Here is a 22571-nt window from a genome sequence, read left to right as displayed (position 1 = left end):
AAAATGACATGCTTTTTAATGGAAAAAAACAAGACTTTAATAAAGATACTTGTTCTTGGATAAATGGTAAGATGTTGGTTCAGCCCTAAGGTATTTTGAATGCGTTTGGAAGTTACTTGGCACCAAAAACGAAGAGGAATAAGTCTTTGGCCGGATAAGAAGCATCCATTGGTGTTTTGGCGCCTATTTGATGTCACGTGGAGTGCACATGATTGAATGATGCACATGGCAGCGTACTTGAATGCTCGTGGGTCCCCTTGCTATGCTTTGGTGAGGTTGCAACCATAGAATGGTATCTTGAAGTCGATGGAATGAAGATAGGCAACAACTAGGCGTGAATTAGCTTCCAACGTGCATCTAGGTGACATGTCATCCATTGGGTAGCAACTTGTTATGAAAAGGTCACATTTGTGTAAGGTAACCTTTCATCATTTGAGATGCTTCCCATGTGTATGAGCTGAAGATGAGCTAGCCATAGATGAATTACAGGAAGATGAGTCATAGGAAAACTCCTTGTGAAAACGCACCTCTTGGAATGGCAACTATTCGTGAAAAGGTACGAATCCACAAAAATTAACCTAGACTATATTTGAAGTACTCTGTGTGATGGTTATGATGGTGCAACTCTCCAGCTGAAATGAGGTCTCTAGCTAGCTCAAAAGTCCAGCTCAAGTTAGCTATGAGCTCGGAGGGTAGCTGACCACTTTTCACCATTTGTTCTTCATGATCTCCTGAGTAATCCTATGTATGTTTTCCTAGCTCCTTCTCCTTAGTTAAGCTCAAATCTAGCTCTCAAGTTACTGTATACATTCATTCCTACAAAATAAATAAAAAGCTTATATTAAAGTATAACTTAAGTGTTGATATAATGCAAATATGTGAGTATGTGGTATGCATGAATATCATATAACATGGTTTTCATAATAAATGATAAATGGAAACATGTAATAATAATATCCTAAGAAATGATATGTAATCATAGCATATATTTGAATGATATGAAAAACATGATCAAATAAGCATAGGATGGAAATAATAATATGATAATTTATACTAACATGTGAATGTATGGTTATAATAGAATAGAATGTAAATGATATAATATAAGATAGGGTAAGGAAGAACTCCCTTAAAAACAGCAATGAAGAAATTCATTGTGTGTTCAAGTCATGGAGAAAGTTGGAGCTAGTTTGGATTGTATTATCCATCCCTTCTTTTAGGCGATTTGTCCTCAAATCGAAGTAGTTTCTCATTAAAGACCTTATTGATGTAGGAAGGATTGAATCCTTATGTTTTCCTCCAATAGATGATATAAATGAAATGTTCAACCTCTTGACTTCAAATATGATAACTTCACGTCCTTTGATGGGAGGGCACAATGTTTGGGAACCATCACATGTCCTTTGAATGGAAAAGACATATCCCTTCACGAACCAACTTGATCCTTTTACTTTGTTCTTTGAATAATCACAATTCTTGGAAAGGACCTCTATCTCTTCAATTCCTCCTTTTAATTCACCATGCTTATTGGTGAAAAGATTTGTCTCCTGGTTAGAGTCATCACGTCGCTTGGTGAAAATAATTATTCTTTGAATGACTCCTTGGTGCTGATTTAAATGATCATGTCCTGTCACCTTTGTGCCTCTCTGAATGATTGCCTTTAAGGTTGGTAGTATTTCACCATAAGGATGAAACAAGTTGCTGCAAAACAAATCAAAGTTAGTAAATGAAAAACTATTAACAATATGAATGGAAACAACAAACCATGGAGGATGTTTAATGGGTGTCGGTTGCTTGATGATGGAAAACTCCATTGGTTGCTGAAATCACTTCAATAGTTGTAATATACTTGGAGCCTCAATGATAAATAGTAGAAGAAGATTTGCTAGGTAAAATTGTCCTTCACTCTGCTTCTCTTCTCTATACTCATCCTTTTCAAATTTCCACTTTCAATTTGCTCCACTACTTGCAAAACATCCTTTTCAACTCCAATAGATTTATTTCCAATTGTTCTTTTCCCCTCAAAATGTCTTCTTCAAAGCTTTTTTTATGGCCTTCATTTTCTCCCATTCTTATATACGTGACTTAAGGTTCACTTGCCATTCATGGACTTGATTTGGAAGTAGAGGCGCCAATATGATTTTCTTTCCTTGATGTTGGAAATAATACTTGTTGGAAAATCCATCATGGGTAGCCTTTTTGTCAAACTGCCAAAGACGTCCTAGTATAAGGTGGCTTGCACTCATAGGCACCACGTTACAAAGGACTTCATTATTGTATCTTCCAATTGAGAAAGGTACAACAACTTGTTTGGTTACCTTGGCTTCACCCACATCATTAAGCCACTGAAGTTTGTATGGATGAGGATGCTTGGAAGTTTTAAGACCCAACTTTTCCACCATGTAAGTACTTGCTACATTTGTACAGCTTCCTCCATCAATGATCACCACGTAAACTTTATCTCCCACGTGACATCTTGAATGGAAGATATTCTCTCTTTGTTCATCTTCTTGACTTTGAATGTCCAAAGTCCTTTTAACTACAAAGATGTTGGATGGAAGAGAAATGTTAGAAAATAAGGTAAAACGAAATGTGTGGAGGACCTTACCAGGATATTACTCTCACAAAGCCTCACGAGTCACTCCAAGGAAACTTGAATGTCACTCAATCAGCTCGTGTTTGCACTCTAGGACTTTAATGGCTTTTACTTGTCCTCTTCTGATCTCACACACACTCTAGCCTTTTTCCTCTCGATTCTCTTGTCCCAAGTTCTAGAGGACTTTACACAAAACTGTGTCAAGTAAATTTTTACTTGTTTGGCGTCGAGAAAAATATAATGAAAGGGTGGCTTAGAATAGAAAGAAGAGAATAAAGGGGTTACTTACACAAGTCACTTCACAACCTCTATCACCACAATCATTTTAAAGGCTTACTTGAATGGCTTGGTGATGAGAATTGTTGATGAGTGCTTCAAATTTCTTTCTTTCTTTTCTTTTTCTTTTTCTTTTTTTGAGTGATTTCCATTTCTTCTTTTGAGTGCTGGAATTTCTTGATTTCTTTCACTTTGCACTTCACTTGTACTTCTTTTGTATTTTTGTTTTTTGTTGTTGTGCACGTTGCTTTCTTCCACCAAAACTCTAATTACCGCTTGATGTAAGGCACTTGTACCTCTTCAATTGATTGTGGATCTAGGAAGGAAGCAAAACAACCTGCATAAGTGAATGGCTCAAAACAAATTGTTAAGGGTGGTAAACGTATAGGTGAAAAGATAGGTTGTTTAATAAATGAGAGATGGAAGTGGAAGATGATTGATATGTCTATGTATTTGGTTAATGAAACAATGGGATGGTTGTGGGGATAATCTTAAAGAAGACTCAAAGAAGAACCAATGCTATAGAGAGCAAGACCCAAACTTTATATTGCTTCTTTAAGGGGTGGTATAAAGGACTTTGACCCATAGTTATAAGAACTAGGAACCATAAGTATCAAGGGGAAAGGGGTTGACGCCACAAGTATAAAATATACTTGATAAGTCGATAAAAGTCACCAGGACTTAAGAAAGAGAATAATCTCACTTATATTAATCAAAAGGTCAGCCTACAAATGAATTTTGATGGCCTATATTTAGGAAATTGAGGGGCATGGTTGAATAGAGACATGGTGGTTCGGCCACCCTTGTGCCTTCCTAAAATGACATGCTTTTTATGGAAAAACAAGACTTTAATAAAGATACTTGTTCTTGGCTAAATGGTAAGATGTTGGTTCAGCCCTAAGGTATTTTGAATGCATTTGGAAGTTACTTGGCACCAAATGAAGAGGAATAAGTCTTTGGCCGGATAAGAAGCATCCCTTGGTGTTTTGGCGCCTATTTGATGTCACGTGGAGTGCACATGATTGAATGATGCATATGGCAGCGTACTTGAATGCTCATGGGTCCTCTTGCTATGCTTTGGTGAGGTTGCAACCATAGAATGGTATCTTAAAGTCGATGGAATGAAGATAGGCAACAACTAGGCGTGAATTAGCTTCCAACGTGCATCTAGGTGACATGTCATCCATTGGGTAGCAACTTGTTATGAAAAGGTCACATTTGTGTAAGGTAACCCTTCATTATTTGAGATGCTTCCCATGTGTATGAGCTAAAGATGAGCTAGCCATAGATGAATTACAGGAAGATGAGTCATAGGACAACTCCTTGTGAAAACGCACCTCTTGGAATGGCAACTATTCGTGAAAAGGTACGAATCCACAAAAATTAACCTAGACTATTATTTGAAGTACTCTGTGTGATGGTAATGATGGTGCAACTCTCCAGCTGAAATGAGGTCTCTAGCTAGCTCAAAAGTCCAGCTCAAGTTAGCTATGAGCTCGGAGGGTAGCTGACAACTTTTCACCATTTGTTCTTCATGATCTCCTGAGTAATCCTATGTATGTTTTCCTAGATCCTTCTCCTTAGTTAAGCTCAAATCTAGCTCCCAAGTTACTGTATACATTCATTCCTACAAAAGAAATAAAAAGATTATATTAAAGTATAACTTAAGTGTTGATATAATGCAAATATGTGAGTATGTGGTATGCATGAATATCATATAACATGGTTTTCATAATAAATGATAAATGGAAACATGTAATAATAATATCCTAAGAAATGATATGTAATCATAGCATATATTTGAATGATATGAAAAACATGATCAAATAAGCATAGGATGGAAATAATAATATGATAATTTATACTAACATGTGAAGGTATGGTTATAATAGAATAGAATGTATAAATGATATAATATAAGATAGGGTAAGGAAGAAACTCCCTTAAAAACAGCAATGAAGAACATTCATTGTGTGTTCAAGTCATGGAGAAAGTTGGAGCTAGTTTGGATTGTATTATCCATCCCTTCTTTTAGGCGATTTGTCCTTAAATCGAAGTAGTTTCTCATTGAAGACCTTATTGATGTAGGAAGGATTGAATCCTTATGCTTTCCTCCAATAGATTATATAAATGAAATGTTCAACCTCTTGACTTCAAATATGATAACTTCACGTCCTTTGATGGGAGGGCACAATGTTTGGGAACCATCACATGTCCTTTGAATGGAAAAGACATATCCCTTCACGAACCAACTTGATCCTTTTACTTTGTTCTTTGAATAATCACAATGCTTGGAAAGGACCTCTATCTCTTCAATTCCTCCTTTTAATTCACCATGCTTATTGGTGAAAAGATTTGTCTTCTGGTTAGAGTCATCACGTCGCTTGGTGAAAATAATTATTCTTTGAATGACTCCTTGGTGCTGATTTAAATGATCATGTCCTGTCACCTTTGTGCCTCTCCGAATGATTGCCTTTAAGGTTGGTAGTATTTCACCATAAGGATGAAACAAATTGCTGCAAAACAAATCAAAGTTAGTAAATGAAAAACTATTAACAATATGAATGGAAACAACAAACCATGGAGGATGTTTAATGGGTGTTGGTTGCTTGATGATGGAAAACTCCATTGGTTGCTGAAATCTCTTCAATAGATGTAATGTACTTGGAGCCTCAATGATCATAACTTGTGGCACTTCAAGTGACACATCTTTTTTAACTTCAAGTGGTATAACAGTTGGAACATCAAAGGAGATGTCTTGTGGATTACCAAAGGTCACACCTATTGGTTCTTCAAAAGACATGTTTCTTAAATTTTCTACTTGAAAAGATATGTCTCTTTGAATATCCTGCAAGGAACAAGAAATAGTAGAAGAAGATTTGCTAGGTAAAATTTGTCCTTCACTCTGCTTCTCTTCTCTATACTCATCGTTTTCAAATTTTCCACTTTCAATTTGCTCCACTACTTGCAAAACATCCTTTTCAACTCCAATAGATTTATTTCCAATTGTTCTTTTCCCCTCAAAATGTTCTTCTTCAAAGCTTTTTTTTTTATGGCATTCATTTTCTCCCATTCTTATATACGTGACTTAAGGTTCACTTGCCATTCATGGACTTGATTTGGAAGTAGAGGCGCCAATATGATTTTCTTTCCTTGATGTTGGAAATAATACTTGTTGGAAAATCCATCATGGGTAGCCTTTTTGTCAAACTGCCAAAGACATCCTAGTATAAGGTGGCTTGCACTCATAGGCACCACGTTACAAAGGACTTCATTATTGTATCTTCCAATTGAGAAAGGTACAACAACTTGTTTGGTTACCTTGGCTTCACCCACATCATTAAGCCACTGAAGTTTGTATGGATGAGGATGCTTGGAAGTTTTGAGACCCAACTTTTCCACCATGTAAGTACTTGCTACATTTGTACAGCTTCCTCCATCAATGATCACCACGTAAACTTTATCTCCCACGTGACATCTTGAATGGAATATATTCACTCTTTGTTCATCTTCTTGACTTTGAATGTCCAAAGTCCTTTTAACTACAAAGATGTTGGATGGAAGAGAAATGTTAGAAAATAAGGAAAAACGAAATGTGTGGAGGACCTTACCAGGATATTACTCTCACAAAGCCTCACGAGTCACTCCAAGGAAACTTGAATGTCACTCAATCAGCTCGTGTTTGCACTCTAGGACTTTAATGGCTTTTACTTGTCCTCTTCTGATCTCACACACACTCTAGCCTTTTTCCTCTCGATTCTCTTGTCCCAAGTTCTAGAGGACTTTACACAAAACTATGTCAAGTAAATTTTTACTTGTTTGGCGTCGAGAAAAATATAATTGAAAGGGTGGCTTAGAAATAGAAAGAAGAGAATAAATGGGTTACTTACACAAGTCACTTCACAATCTTCTATCACCACAATTAATTTTAAAGGGTTACTTGAATGGCTTGGTGATGAGAATTGTTGATGAGTGCTTCAAATTTCTTTCTTTTCTTTTCTTTTCTTTTTCTTCTTTTTGAGTGCTTTCCATTTCTTCTTTTGAGTGCTGGAATTTTCTTGATTTCTTTCACTTTGCACTTCTTTTTTATTTTTGTTTTGGTTGTTGTTGCACGTTGCTTTCTTCCACCAAAACTCTAATTACTGCTTGATGTAAGGCACTTGTACCTCTTCAATTGATTGTGGATCTAGAAAGGAAGCAAAACAACCTGCATAAGTGAATGGCTCAAAACAAATGGTTAAGGGTGGTAAACGTATAGGTGAAAAGATAGGTTGTTTAATAAATGAGAGATGGAAGCGGAAGATGATTGATATGGCTATGTATTTGGTTAATGAAACAATGGGATGGTTGTGAGGATAATATCTTAAAGAAGACTCAAAGAAGAACCAATGCTATAGAGAGCAAAGACCCAGACTTTATATTGCTTCTTTAAGGGGTGGTATAAAGGACTTTGACCCACTAGTTATAAGAACTAGGAACCATAAGTATCAAGGGGAAAGGGGTTGACGCCACAAATATAAAATATACTTGATAAGTCGATAAAAGTCACCAGGACTTAAGAAAGAGAATAATCTCACTTATATTAATCAAAAGGTCAGCCTACAAATGAATTTTGATGGCCTATTTATAGGAAATAGAGGGGCATGGCCGAATAGGGACATGGTGGTTCGGCCAGCCCTTGTGCCTTCCTAAAATGACATGATTTTTAATGAAAAAAACAAGACTTTAATGAATATACTTGTTCTTGGCCGAATGGTAAGGTGTTGGTTCGGCCCTAAGGTATATTAAATGCATTTGGAAGTTACTTGGTGCCAAAAATGAAGAGGAATAAGTCTTTGGCCGAATAGGAAGCATCCTTTGGTGTTTTGGTGCCTATTTGATGTGACATGAAGTGCACATGATTGAATGATGCACATGGAAGCGTACTTGAATGCACATGGGTCCTCTTGCTATGCTTTGGTGAGGTTTCAACCATAGAATGGTATCTTGAAGTCCATGGAATGAAGATAGGCAACAACTAGGCTTGAATTAGCTTCCAACGTGCATCTAGGTAACATGTCATCCATTAGGTAGCAACTTTTTTATGAAAGGTCACATTTGTGTAAGGCAACCTTTCATCATTTGAGCTACTTCTCATGTGTATGAGCTGAACATGAGTTGGCCATAGATAAATTACATGAAGATGGGTCATAAGACAACTCCTTGTGAAAAGGGACCTCTTGGAATGGCAACTATTCGCGAAAAGGTACAAATCCAAAAAAATTAACCTAGACCATATTTGAAGTACTCTATGTGATGGTGCAACTCTCCAGCTGAAATGAGGTCTCTAGCTAGATCAAAAGTCCAGCTCAAGTCTGCTATGAGCTCGGAGGGTAGCTGACAACTTTTCACCATTTGTTCTTCATGATCTCCTGAGTAATCCTATGTAGGTTTTCCTAGCTCCTTGTCCTTAGTTAAGCTCAAATTTAGCTCCCAAGTTATTGTATACATTCATTCCTACAAAAGAAATAAAAAACCTATATTAAAGTATAACTTAACTGATATAATGCAAAGATGTGAATATGTTGTATGGATGAATATCATATAACATGGTTTTCATAATAAATGATAAATGGAAACATGTAATAATAACATCCTAAGAAATGATATGTAATCATAGCATATGTTTGAATGATAAGAAAAACATGATCAAATAAGTATAGAATGGAAATAATAATATGCTAATTTATACTAACATGTGAATACATGGTTATGATAGAATAAAATGTATAAATGATTTAATATAAGATAGGGTAAGGAAGAACTCCCTTAGAAACAGCAATGAAGAACATCCATGGTGTGTTCAAGTCATGGAGAAAGTTGGAGCTAGTTTGGATAGTATCATTTTTGCAATAACTAGATAATCTGGAATCGATATCTTCTATGCAATGTTAAGAAATGAAAATGAAAATGATACATGCAAATCAAGAAACAAAGAGACGGGTTAGTAACATTCAATTAATTCAAAGAATTCAAAGGATGATTAATACAGATTAGCAAAATTTACAGAACTCATATGTAAAACACGCCGAAGAAAATTAAATCCTAACCGCTTGTGCTTTAGTTTTCCTAGGTTATCCACATGGCTACAATTGGGTAGGTTTATTAAATTCCCTACGTGTGGTCGATTCTAACAAAGGTTCTCAAGCCATCTTTTCAACATGCTAATTTTGACTCCGATTCTAGCCCATTACCGGCTTATGAATTGGATTCGGCTCAGGGGATCACACCACTAAAAGCGTACCTCCGATTTGATATCCGGATAGGCAAATTAGGATGCTTCCTAAAGATACTTTATCAGACCCACACAAGGAAGCCCAATGCTCCTCATGAGGTGTGACGTTGCTCCTCATGATATGAAACAATCCTAAATAATTTCATGGAAGTGTAAGCATTAACCAGAGAGAAAATATCTTCTTCTTTTGAAATAACATAATGAACCGTAAATTAAATAAGATTGAACTCATAATTTCCAAAACTTAAATATAGGGTAACAAACTCGGGCTCAACTCTCAAGTTGTTTTAAATACAAAACGTCCCCAGCGGAGTCACCAAGCTATCGACACCATTTTCGTCCAAGCGGGGTGAGACCAGAACCGATATTAGGGTTTTCTTTGAAAATAATTTAGAAATGTGAGGAGTTACCACCAATAATTTAAGGTGCGATTGGGACACCATAAAAACCATGTATTTTAATAAAACATTTTATTTTTATCAAAATACTTAGTTTTAAGGTCTGTAAAAATCTAAAAAATAGGTTCAGAAGTCGGTTACGCGTGGGGAATGTTTAACACCCCCACAAGCACCCAAAAATTGGTACCTAGTTGATTACCCTATATTTAAAATCAAAAATTTTGAGTTTGATCTTTATTTAATTTGAAAATCATTACGGATGCAATGTTAAAAAGGGTATTCGTTTATTAAGGCCGATAGCATTTGCCCCTAGCATTAATACGAGATATCAGCTATTGTTCCTAAAACTGGACACTGCCTTAATTTCAGAAATCATGATACGATTTTGAAAAAGATGTCGACCTATTTCAGGAATCACCGATAGTCACCCCCTAAGCATATTTGTGGGAAATATACCATTAATTCCCTAGTAAGTAAACATTGTCTTAGGTTTGAAATTAAAATACAATTAGACAAATTTTACTCGTCTTAATTAAGCTAAGGGTAAATTAATGTTTTTTAGCTTAAAGTGTCAAATTATGAAAATTAAAGAACCTAGAGGCATAAACCTAAAAATGTAGGCTCTAATATTATTCCTATTTTTATTTTGATCAATTATTGAATCGAATAACTGAGATGGTCCCTTGAGCATTTAAGCGATGATCGACTCGAATTATTCCCTAAATTAAGAGGACTATATTGAAATCTAGCTAAAAGTTGATGTTCTATTTAACCTATTTAATTATGTCGATCTTAAAGGTCTAATCGAAGTTCAAGGACTAAAAGGTCAAAGATTTATAATGCCAAGTTCTAAAAGACTAGAAATATAAGGGCCTAAATCAATAATTTCTAAAGTTTGCATACTAATTAGTGAATCAAAAACCTAAGTATTAGCTAATTTAACCTATTAAACTGATCTAAGCCTAAAGTGTTTTTTAAAAATTGATGATTAATAAATTTTAAAGAAGTTGAGCAATCGATTCGAGTAATCAGCATCTTATTCGAAAACTCGACTCGAATTGCTCCCTAATTAATAACTAAGGTCTCGCCCTAATTTCTAAGTCCGATTTGAGTTCTAACCTAATCTGAGGCTAAAATCTAAAACTTAAAATTGTGGAGTATCGAATCATTTAAATAACCTAATTAAAATAAAAAAATAGAAAAAAAAAACAAAACATAAAAAATAAAATAAAATAAGCATACACAAGGACCAAATTACAATAAATATCGAATTACTAATATAAAAAAATAATAAATTAAACTTATAATAGGGTCTAAATTAAAACGAAACAAAATTAAATGGTTAAATCTAAACAAATAAAAAATAATTTAAGGAATAAAATGCAAAAGCACGTAGAAACTACAGGGAAAGTCTACTATTCTGCCATAGCATGTTTTCAACTTTAAGCACAAGTTCATTACTCCCATTTCCATTGAACACTAAATTTAATTAAAAAAATTACATTGCTACAATGAGAGTCAGCTTGTCACGACTATCATCCCACACTATAGATGAATGGGAGCATACCTTCCATCCTCGAGCTAGACTGTAGAGTCACCCCGTGACTACTTTCATTCACTCATATACCCATGGATGTCATTTACTGAAACGCAATATCCATTTAATGCCATGGCAAAGAGGAGTGTCCCTCTACGGTTATGTCAAAACATTTCTTCAAAGTTAAACACAATTAACAAAAATAAGGGAGTTCAATTCAACAATTAATTTCATTCGTAATAATACACACTAAGGCATTCAAGCTTTCATTCTATAAAAATTTCCTAAAATTCCTAAGCATAAAGAACATACAGTCGTGTAAATATTAAAAGCACAAACAACCAAGTCCTAAAACAAATCCTATCCGAAGTCATGTATATTCAGTTCACATTAACCATAAAGAAAAATATCATCATCGGGCATCATCAACTTATTCCAACAAATTATCCTAAGTCCTACTAATGTCATGACAAATTAATTCATCTAACCCTATAATGCAAATAACCTAATAAGAACAATACCTCCAAAAAACTTAAGGGGTGCGTTGGCCTCAATGCAACAAAATAAACTAAAGTAAAAAATTAAATTACATGCTATGAATGCAATACAAGGTACCTTGGCTTTCTAAGATGGTTGTCGTGCTGTGGTGGCTGTGATGCACGTGGTGTTCCTCTTTAATGGGTGTGGCCTCAATTCTGAGTCTAAAACAGGCTCAGTGGGTGGGATTTGAACATAGTCAGGTTCCTCAGCAGGTGAGCTCTCGACTCCTCCCGTGGACTTCTTTAGACGACGTTTGGTCCTACGTACGGGCGATTGTTGCCGCATTTTGGATTGTGTGGGCACTTCCCCTTATGGTTCATTAGTAGTGGTGTGGGCCTCCATGGGTTATTAAAACTCGACTTGGGTTTCTGATCTACTAAAAAAACTAATATTAAAATAAATAAATAAATCAAATACACAATTGAAACAAAACAAAATTTGCTATAACAAAAAATAAATAAGATTAAAGGAAAGTAAACTCCAAAACATCCTGAATTGATATGGAAGTTTTGTCTCTTTCGATTGGAGCACCAGTATAGACCAAAATTCCCCATACATATAATAGTTCCACCTTTAGTATGAGCCAACAGAACCCAAATTGTAGGACCCTTGCAGCAGTCTTTGCTCCTTCCGAATACTCTTTTACAGGGACATATCTTGTAATAATTTGGTTAGCACATTATTTGAAGAGGTAGGGGTCATCCGAATGACAGTAGCGAACATCGTGTATGAACTTGCTCTTTCCTTGGCTACTCAAACCAGAAGCCAAATTACGACTAACGAGAAAATTGACAATGTCAACATACCACGGAATTACCGTGATAAATAATAATTTCTTATTAGGAAATTCCTCTTTAATTTCTAATTCATTCCTCGGGTCCTTTATAATTTCAAGCCTAGAAAGATCAGTAGCTACTTGGGTTTTAATCACAAGCAAGTTCTCATTGCATCCCAAGTAAGCATATTTAAGATTTGATCGAAAAGGCTTTAATTCTAAGGAATGTACATGTTGTAATAAGGGCTTAGTAGGAATAGATTCATCGAAATCAAGAGGTTCAAAGCACATACCTAGTCTAGCTGAAAGTAAGCTAGAATATTGTAGCTCTAATGGAAAGTCCTCGGCCTCCTCTTTGTTGTCCTCATCAAAGAGCTTTTCAAAATTGTTCAACTGTATGAAATTGTTGTGGAAAAGATTTTTTGCTTCACCTTCTATCATTGAGTCTATTTCCAGAATGATTTGGCTTTCTTCATAATCATCCACATAATTGAGAAAACGAAAGACATTCACGGTCACACTTTGATCAGCCACTCGCATAGTGAGTTCACTCTTCTAACAATCAATAAGAATGTGACTCGTGGCTAAGAAAGGTCTCCCCATAATTATAGGTGCATTGGCATAAACCTCGCAATGAAGTATAAGGAAGTCGATTGGAAATACAAATTTAACCATCTGCAGTATGACATCCTCGATCTTCGCCTCATGACAAACATGAGAACGATCGGTTAGTTGCAAAATAAGAGAGATGGGTCTTGCATCTCCCATCCCAAGATTTACAAATATTGATTTAGGCATAAAATTCACGCTTGATCCAAGGTCACACAATGCCTTCCCAACATAGTTGTCTCCTATAGAGCATGTAATGATAAAACTGCCTGGATCTTTTTTGGTCCAGTGGCAGCTTGCTCAAGGCAGAGCAATACTCTTTTGTTGTGGCAATTCTCTCAAACTTCTTGACTTTTCTCTTCTTTGTAACAATTTCCTTGAGCAATTTGGCATATGTGGGCATTTGATCAATGGCCACCAGGAGTAGGACAATGATATAAAACTAGTCAAGAATGTCAACAAATTTCTTGAATTTCACCTCATCATTATGCTTCTTGAATCTCTGGGGAAAGGGTGGTAGGGGTCTAACTTCTTCTGCTGATGGCGTGGGAAAAAATTTTGTTTTGGCATTTTTGTTTTTCCCATCAGCAAGTTCACTAGTTGAACCCTCATTACTATCCTTCTCCTCGAGTTTCTTTTCTGGAAATTCTAGTTCTGCTTGCACATTCATGCGGGTGGAATCATCAAACTTCTTTCCCCAAACCTGTCTTGTTGGTTGATTTGGGTGCCATTTCGTAATGTAAGTACACTACATTGCTCCTTGCTATGAGGTTTTAATGACTTCAATGTAACTTAACAAACAACATGGCTGACGTTATTGCAATACTACGGCAATCTGTCCAACCTAACCTTCCAAAGCTCGCAGAGATGCACTGTGACATTGCAACAAGGTTCCTTAATTTTTTTATAGCTAAAGAATGCTCTTGCAGCATAGTCCATGTGCTTGCTATAAATTCTTGCATGGTAGCCTCTAGTGAGTTAGTGTTAGATGAAGATGTTGTCTCCTTGTAGAATTATTCCAAGGCATATTAGATAGAAAACCTTGGGGCTCGTTTACATTATATTGTTGAGTTGGATGACTAGTATTAGTGGTCCTTGATTTCCCCACGAAAAATTAGGATGTTGATACCATCCTGGATTGTAAGTGGAGTAGGGGTTATTGTTGTTGTTGCTTCGATTGAAATTCTTCACACAGTTGATGGATTCTTAATTTTCTGGGCAATCACTCTCATGGTGATTGCCACGACATAATAAACATGATGAGTTGGCCACCTTCACTTCTTTCACCTCATTGGAACGTTGCATATTCTTCAACATATTGGTATAGCAGAGAGTTGGCAGAATCCTTAGCATCTAGTTCGAATGTCCCTTGTGTCTTCCTCCCTGTTCCAAGCATTGAAGTAGAGAACTAGTAGTCATTATTGGTAATTCTATCAAGAATGTCGAAAGCCTCTTCAAGTTATTTGTCTAGAAAAGTGTCATTTGCTGAGGAATCTAACATTATCCTGGTGGGTGAATTGACTCCATTATAAAACATTACAATTTGAATCCAATCTTGAAATCCATGATTAGTACATTTTCAAAGCAATCCCTTGTATCGGTCCAAGTATTCATACATAAATTCATCATCAGCTTGATGAAAAGATGTTATGTCATTTCTGAGTTGAGTGTTCATGTTCGGTGGATTATACCGCAATAAAAAGCTTTTACACAGATCAGCCCATGACTCCATCGAGCCGGATGGAACTCCACTCAGCCAAGCCCTTGCTCGGTCACGCAAAGAATATGGAAATAATTTAAGATTCAACACATCCTCATGCACTCCTTATTGCCTGAAAGAGTCACACACCTCCAAGAAAGCACGGAGGTGTTGCCTAGTATCATAATGAGTCATGCCCCCGAACTGTCCTATGAAATTCAACATGTTGAACATTACTTGCTTGAGCTCGAAGTGGAATGCCTAAATCTCAGGTGATACAATCCCTGTGTTAAGATCATCCAAGATAGGTTAAGTAATCTCGAATAGCTTTAGGTCGAGTCTGATTTGTCGTAGTATTGGATCTACAAGATCTTGAACTCGTTGAACTTCTTGGTTTTGATCATTGTTCATAGCTTTATTAACACGTTGAGCACGTCGTCTTCTACGGAACAAATGTTTGGTTTTAGGTACTAGAGGATAAAGAGGTTCCTCAACAGTCCTTCTAGTTATGTACTGGCAAAGCCTGAAAAAGGAAAACAAGGAAAATAACAAGTAAAATTATACTAGAAAAATAAACATGAGTAAAATAAAAAAGCTATAACAAAACTGTTAAACTTCCAATTGCCAATTCCCGGCAATGATGCCAAAACCTTGTTGCGTATTGTGAGTACTATAAATTGGATGCAAAATATGTGCAAGTATACACAGTCACACAAGTAATAAAGAGTGAGTGAGTATCATTCCCACGAGGATTGGAGGAAATTGCAAGTTAAGGTAAAGCACAAATATTAAACTACCTAAGTATAGTTAGTGTGGTGGCATGCACAAATGAGAATGTACTAGCAAAATGGAATGTGTGTGAATGTAGGTTTAATGGAATTGTGAAAATGTGATGGTGATGTGGCAGATGGAAATGTTGTGGCAAGTGAAAATGCTTTTGGAATATAACCAACTGAAAATGTCAAACAAAAACAAGTTGAGAATTCAGAAATAAATAAGCAGACTTAATAATGCTCACACAACAATATACTATGGAAATGAATGGTGAGATTTCTAAGGAATCCTAAGCCTTACATCTCAGAATTATTCAAGCTTCTATGGTCTAATTACATGACAGGGTTTACTAAGAATGTCCCTACGCTCTCTCAAGTCAAGGGAACCTGACATAGACAAATGCCACGACAATACCTCTAAGCATGAACAGTAACATCGAACCTATCGAATATATAGTACTCCTTTTAGTCGTTGAAATCCTAGCCTTTTCTCTAAGGTGGCACCTCATACCACCACAATGGCACCTTAGCGAGCTAGCTCCTATCGAATGCCTAGCACGCCACACCCTTGAGCTTGACTATGGAGGAGACCCTTGAAAATATAAAAGGGGAAAGAAAGTTGGAAGTTTTCTAGCCGCCTTGCTTAGCTCACTATTTCCCTTAAAGAATCCTAACTTTCATTTTGTGACCACCTTTTTTATTTATACTAAGGGAATATCCTAGGTTTTACTGTAAAAATTCCCTTAGTACCCTAAGGTATACTCTCCTCACTTGAAAATGGTTCCAAAGGCAGTTGTGGTCCCCTCCTAGGCAGTTGGTGGCAGAAAGCACGTGAGTGTGTATGAAAATATCTTCTTCATGTTTGTCTTTTTCTGCATACAGGAGTAGTCCCAATTTGTCTCGAATATTTTTCCCTGATTGCCATCGGAAGATATCGCGGCATTCCTCCATGTTCACCCCTTGCTTCATTGACTTGCACATCACCAGCAAAGCATAAACCTTCCTCGTAAAATAGCACCATTTACACAGTAATATTCCACGATAAAGCTAAACCACCAAATGCAGCTATATGCTCCTAAATGCATCTACATGATCCTATATGTGTCTTAAGTCAACCAATAACTTAAGTAAAAAAGCCTTAAATTTAGCCTTTTTACAGAGTTATCACATGATAACTATTGTTGTACGTGAACTCCACAAAAGGTAAGTGATCTTTCCAACTACCCTCAAGATCCAAAACGGTGCACCTAAGCATGTCCTCTAAGATCTGAATAAATCGCTCGGACTACCCATCTGTCTAAGGATGAAAGGCAGAGCTAAAATGCAGTTTAGTATCCAAAGCTCCTGTAGTGCTTTCCAGAATCGAGAAGTGAATCGCGAATCTTTGTCGGATACGACCGAGATAAGAACTTTATTCAACCTCACAATCTCGCGAATATACAGCTGAGCCAATCTCTCTAACGTGGAGTCCATCCAAGCCGGAAGGAAGAAAACGGACTTGGTCAAATGGTCCACTACAACCCACAAGCATCATGCCAAAATCTCATCTTTGGTAGAGCGATTACAAACATTGCTAATATTAACTGATTTAACATACATCTTTTTTTGTTCTGTATTTACCCAAATTTAATATCCTATTTTATTATCCAATACCAATATGCTTGAAATTTAATTACGACACAAATTAAGTAGAAATAAGTAGAAATACTCAATAATAAAAAAATAAATCAAAATTTATAAACTTGAAAGTGAAATGTAATGTAGTTCAACATTGTTCACAAGAATAAACAAAGTATGAACCAAAGAAATCACTTAAGATGCTTCCAAGAAACAACAAAATAATGACTCCACCATGCACTTGAGATGCGAGTGCTTCATACCAACTGTTGAATAAAGATTGTCCACCATGGTAGGCATGGTTATACCGTTGAGAGAGTAATTTTCCATATTCTTTTCCCCTAACTTTGTTTCTGCAATCCTTCTCCCAATGGAAAATGCAGGCTGTTTTGCCAACGGCAGTTGCATTTCTCCATTTCCAATACCACTAACCATTTCCAACACCATTACTCCAAAACTATAAACGTCAGATTTTTCAGAGAATATGTCACATTTAAACTTAAAATTAAAACTAAAACTGGCTACGTCAAACTTTCTTATCATAGATAGATAAGCATCGTCAATTTAATAAATTCCACTCATTGTATTTCACCCACAATTTCCACCACATAAATGAATAACCTAACCCATTATAGATATGTTACTGTTTATTAATATCCAATGATTAGAACAAACCTGACTAGATCCATATATAGTTCCACTAGCAATGGCACCAGGGGCACTATAAGAAACCTTGGAATAATTCAACAGTTCAGGTTACTACAGCATATCTATATAGTATAATTTCCGTATAAACAAAACAACTCTTTTCCTCTTTCATTTCCGCCAAGAATATCCCCAACCCAAAAGAAGGTACAAAGGGGTGAAGTTAGCATCGTTGTTTCTAGAATCTGTGAAGTTACCATATGAAGAAGCCTGAAACTCAGAACTAAATGCAGTGGTTTTCAGTCATTTATAAGCACTTTTAACTTTAAAAAAGAAAAGAAATGAAGTAAGAAATGAAACACAAGTGATTCAAGTGCTACTTAAATTTAAATCATGGAGTCATATGAAAGTAGGACTTGTCAACTTACACTTTCTCCATTACAGGAAAATAGAGAAGCTCAAACTTCAAAATGACAGCTGATGAGAAAGTGTCCTGTTAGATAGTACTACATCAGCAACGTAATAGGATATAAAATTACATATATTGACTTTTAATGATTCAGCCATAGCAAAACAAATCAAGGTAGAAAAGATTTTGGCATCTTTTAACATCAAAAGAGCAAAGCATCAAACTTCTAATATACTAACAATAAGTCATATATTTATTAATGAAAATATGTGAATAAGTGGTACAGGCAGATTAGAGCCGTGTGAGTTCTGGCAATGCATGTTGTTCTCTCCACTGCTAAAAGAGTGTTGCATGTAAATGTGAGTATATGTGCAAAGAGAAAAAGAGAGATTTACTACCTCATTTTTAGTAAGGGGTAGATTAAATGCAACCAAGATAGATAAAAGAACATATTGTTTCACATATTTTATTCGAAAAGGCCTTGTTGCAAAACTGTTGTTGGTATCATCAATCCTCCACACTTTATATACATCATCAACATTAGGAGCTGTACGAAGACATCAAATGTAACTTCATAGGGCAATTTTAACACACAACTGCTCCCTCCAAAATGAATTTATCAATATAATTTGTTGTCATTCTTCTTCAGGAGAAAAAAAAAGTTAACCTTCGTTCTATTTTTTTTTTATTTTTTAGTGGAAAAGCAGGGAACACTTATCACCTATCCCTATCCATGCAGCAACGTTCTTCCTCCTGCAGCAGCGCAACAATAGCCGCTGGTGGAAGCTGGTGGACATGAATTGCAGAGACACCCGATACATCCAAGTGCGCGAGACAATCCGCCACCCGATTCCTCTCCCTAGGAACATAATAAAACTCTATCCTCCCAAACTGGCTACCAAACCGACGATTATGGTGAGCTAACACCATCGATGTAGGCTTCCTGGAACTATCATTGATTGCCGCAATAGCCTGTTTGCTATCCAACTCCACCCACACAGCTGCCGAATCCAAACTTCGAGCAAGAAAAATACCCTCGTAAATTCCCCAAAGCTCATCTTCAATCAGTGAACAAAACACCACTTTCTTAGTAAACCCCGAGATCCATTTCCCTGTATAATCACGGATAGCACCCCCACATGTGGCAAGCGCATCATCTTTCTGTCACGCCCCATCTGTATTGATTTTAACCACCCCTACCGGTGGCGGACTCCACGAGCAAGCATGGTTAGGCCCCTGATAACGGATTACCACAGAATTATTTCGAGCAGCCACTGCTCGACCCATTTCATCCTTAAATCATCTGCTTTGCTAAACGATACTTTCAGTGACCACAAAACTTGGGTCAAAGACAAGGCAATGCCGCCGATGCCAAAGATTCCACTCCACGGCCACAAATCCCAGTCCTCGGACTCTAAAGGAAAATAGCTCGGCTGCGTTATATTGTTATTTATCCAATCTTGTAGAGGCAACTCTTGAAACTCAATAAGCCGGCTTGGTTTATGTCATAACAGTCTTTCGGTTGGGTCCCGGAATTAGGTTTCGACTTGAAAATGTGGATTGGAGTCGTCACCGATTATTTTAAAACAAATTTAGGTGGGTTGGACACCAACTTACCTGATCTGTGTTTTTACCAGATATGTCGGGTTCGGGAGTCGGTTACGGTTAAGGAAGGATTAGCACCCTTAAACTGCTCTTTCGGTACCAATTAATTTGCCGGTTGTCTTAATTTTGAAAATTCAAAATTTAAATTAAAATTTAACAGACCCGATTCAAATTACTTACAATTGATTGATTTGAATACCCTTAAAAGATAAAAACGTTTGACTCGTAGAGGAGTATAAAATCGAATTAGGATAGCAAGTGTGTAAACGTGAGAATAATAAATAAAACAAGAAAAAATAGAAAATAACAAAACACGTAAAAAATAAAATAAAATGAAATAAAATGAATAAAATGTTAAAAAAACAAAGACACAGATAAAGGAAAAATATTAATGGCGTAAAAAAATAAAAAAAGGTAAAAGAAATTAAAAAGGAATAAAAATAATGTGTACATATAAAGTAGTATTTACTAAAACAAATAAAAATAATAAATATATAATACTAAGTAAAACAAATAAAAAATAAAGATATACATGATATTAAGAAAAAAAATAGAAAACAAATAAAATAAAGTAAAAATATAATATATTTAAATAAATAAAACCAAAAATAAAATATTAAGAAAATATATATATAAAAACGTATAAAATATAATATTAAGAAAATATATATATAGTAAATGGAGAAAAATTAATACATCTATACATATATATATATATATATATATAATGATATAAGATATATATAATAAAAACAATATAATATAATTAAAAAAAGGAATATAGTAAAAATATATAATTAAAAATATATATATATATGAGACGAAATTAATATAAAAGTAAAATTAAAGGGTAAATTTCAAGGTAAATTAAAGATTAAGATTGATTTAGGGGGATATTAAATACTTTAAAAAAATGAACATGCCTCGGGAGTAGATCTAGGTTCGAAACTTCGAAACTCCACCCCTTTTTGGTCATTTGGTCATCGGCGCAACCCACGCTTTGGGTTATTCAAACCAAATCTCAAGAAAAATAACATGCGCATGCGAGAAATGAACGAATCAATGTAAAAAATATGCTACCTTTTATTTCCTTTTCGAATCATTTACAATAGCTTTGACTTTGTATTTTTTTCGTGCTTTCCTCTGTATCTTGTATGTAAATCGTGTCTTACAAATGGGGATGATTACATGTATTTATAGTGAAAAAAACTAACTATTTTTAGAATCCTATTAACAATAGAATCCTAATGCAACTAGACTCCTTGCTCGGTTGTTGCACGTTTGTTGGTGTGGTTGTTGCTTTAAAAGATATGGTGGTGGAAGAGTCCTCTTAGGAGATGAACTCTTGCTAGTTCTATCTTTTAAGAAAATGGGTGTCTACAGCTGCCCCTCTTTTTCCTTTTTTGTGGAACAAAAAATAGGACAAAGATAAAAAGACACAAATTTCCGTTCAGTGGAGTTGAAGAATAACTCCATGTCGAATTGAGTTGCAGATGGCTCCTCCGTCGCGAAGTCGAGTCCATCTTGAAATGATTTGAATCAGAATGTGGCTTCTCGTTGTAGTCTAATTTGGTCTTCTTCTCGGTTTAAAAACCTTGGCTAAAAATTCGACTGGAAAGTAATCTCTTGACTCCACAATGTGGTTGTTATGCCCTCGAGCTGAATGAAACTGAACTCGAAAAGTCTTCGTTGAGAGATAGTTTTTCTCGACTTAAGCTATGCTGACGGAAAAAAGGCTTCTTGCTACTAAGGCACGGCTAACCCATATCTTCTTCTCGGCTTGAAAACCTCGATTACAGCCGGACAATAGTGTGATTGAGGTGTCATCGAGCTGAATGGAATCGAACTCGACAATTTTCGTTGACAGATAGCCCTTCTTGCCTTGAGCTATGCTGTAAATTTGATTTACCTCTGAGTTGAATGTAATCAAACTCGAAAGTCTTTGATGAAAGATAACCCTTCTTGCCTTGAATTATGCTGCAAATTATGTGTCTTGGAGCTGAGCGTACTCGAACTCGAAGGTCTTTGTTGACAGATAACTCTTCTTTGAGTTGGATATCCTTGGTCGTGAAGTTGAAACCGCAGGTGGCCCATTCGTCGTGAAGTTGAGCCTGGTAATTGGATATCCTTCATCGTGAAGTTGAAATCCAAGTGGGTAGTATTGTTCCCAGTCCAATATCCTCCGTCGTGAAGTTGAAATTGGCTCTGGAACTGGGAAATTGTTTGTTGACAGCTGGCCGCCCCTTCGCTGTAAAGTTGAGCTTGTGTTGTCTCGAGTTCAATATCCTTCGCTGTGAAGTTGAAATTGACTCTGAATGAAACTGAAAAGTTGTTTGTTGACAATCAGTCGCCCCTTCGTTATGAATTTGAGCTTGTGTTGTCTTGAGTCCAATATCCCTCGCTGTGAAGTTGAAATTGGCTCTGAAACTGGAAAGCCCCTTCATCATGAAGTTGATCCTCAAATGGAAGGATATCCTCCGTCATGGAGTTTAAATCGTGGATGTACGGGTACGATATCCTCCGTCATGGAGTTAAAATCGTGGATAGCCCCTTCGTCGTGAAGTTGAGCCTTGACTTGAATATCCTTCGTCGTGAAGTTGAAATCTAAGTATTGTATGTTGCGGGTGGACATGATTCTCTTCGCCGTGAAGTTGAAACCGTGGATGACCCCTTTTTTTGTGAAGTTTGGCTTCGAGTTAGATATCCTCCGTCATGAAGTTGAAATCTACTCTTGAGCAAATTGTGTTGCTTTGAGTTCAATATCCTTCGCCGCGAAGTTGAAATTGACTCTAGCTAAAACCTGAAAAAGTTTTGCATA

At 36.1% G+C, this 22571-nt stretch overlaps 1 non-coding gene across 1 annotated transcript; it reads left to right on the top strand.

Annotated features, from left to right (window-relative positions):
- The first annotated feature begins 14564 nt into the window (after nucleotides 1–14564).
- On the top strand, nucleotides 14565–14671 carry LOC120143652. Its single transcript, XR_005517961.1, has one exon. It is a non-coding gene; the product is annotated as a small nucleolar RNA R71 (small nucleolar RNA).
- Nucleotides 14672–22571: the final 7900 nt, after the last annotated feature.

This window comes from Hibiscus syriacus, unplaced genomic scaffold (genome assembly GCF_006381635.1).
Source record: "Hibiscus syriacus cultivar Baekdansim isolate YM2019G1 unplaced genomic scaffold, ASM638163v2 tig00002237_pilon, whole genome shotgun sequence".
NCBI lineage: Eukaryota > Viridiplantae > Streptophyta > Magnoliopsida > Malvales > Malvaceae > Hibiscus > Hibiscus syriacus.
Note: the sequence above shows the minus strand (reverse complement) of the source record. Positions and strands in the feature narration are given on the sequence as shown.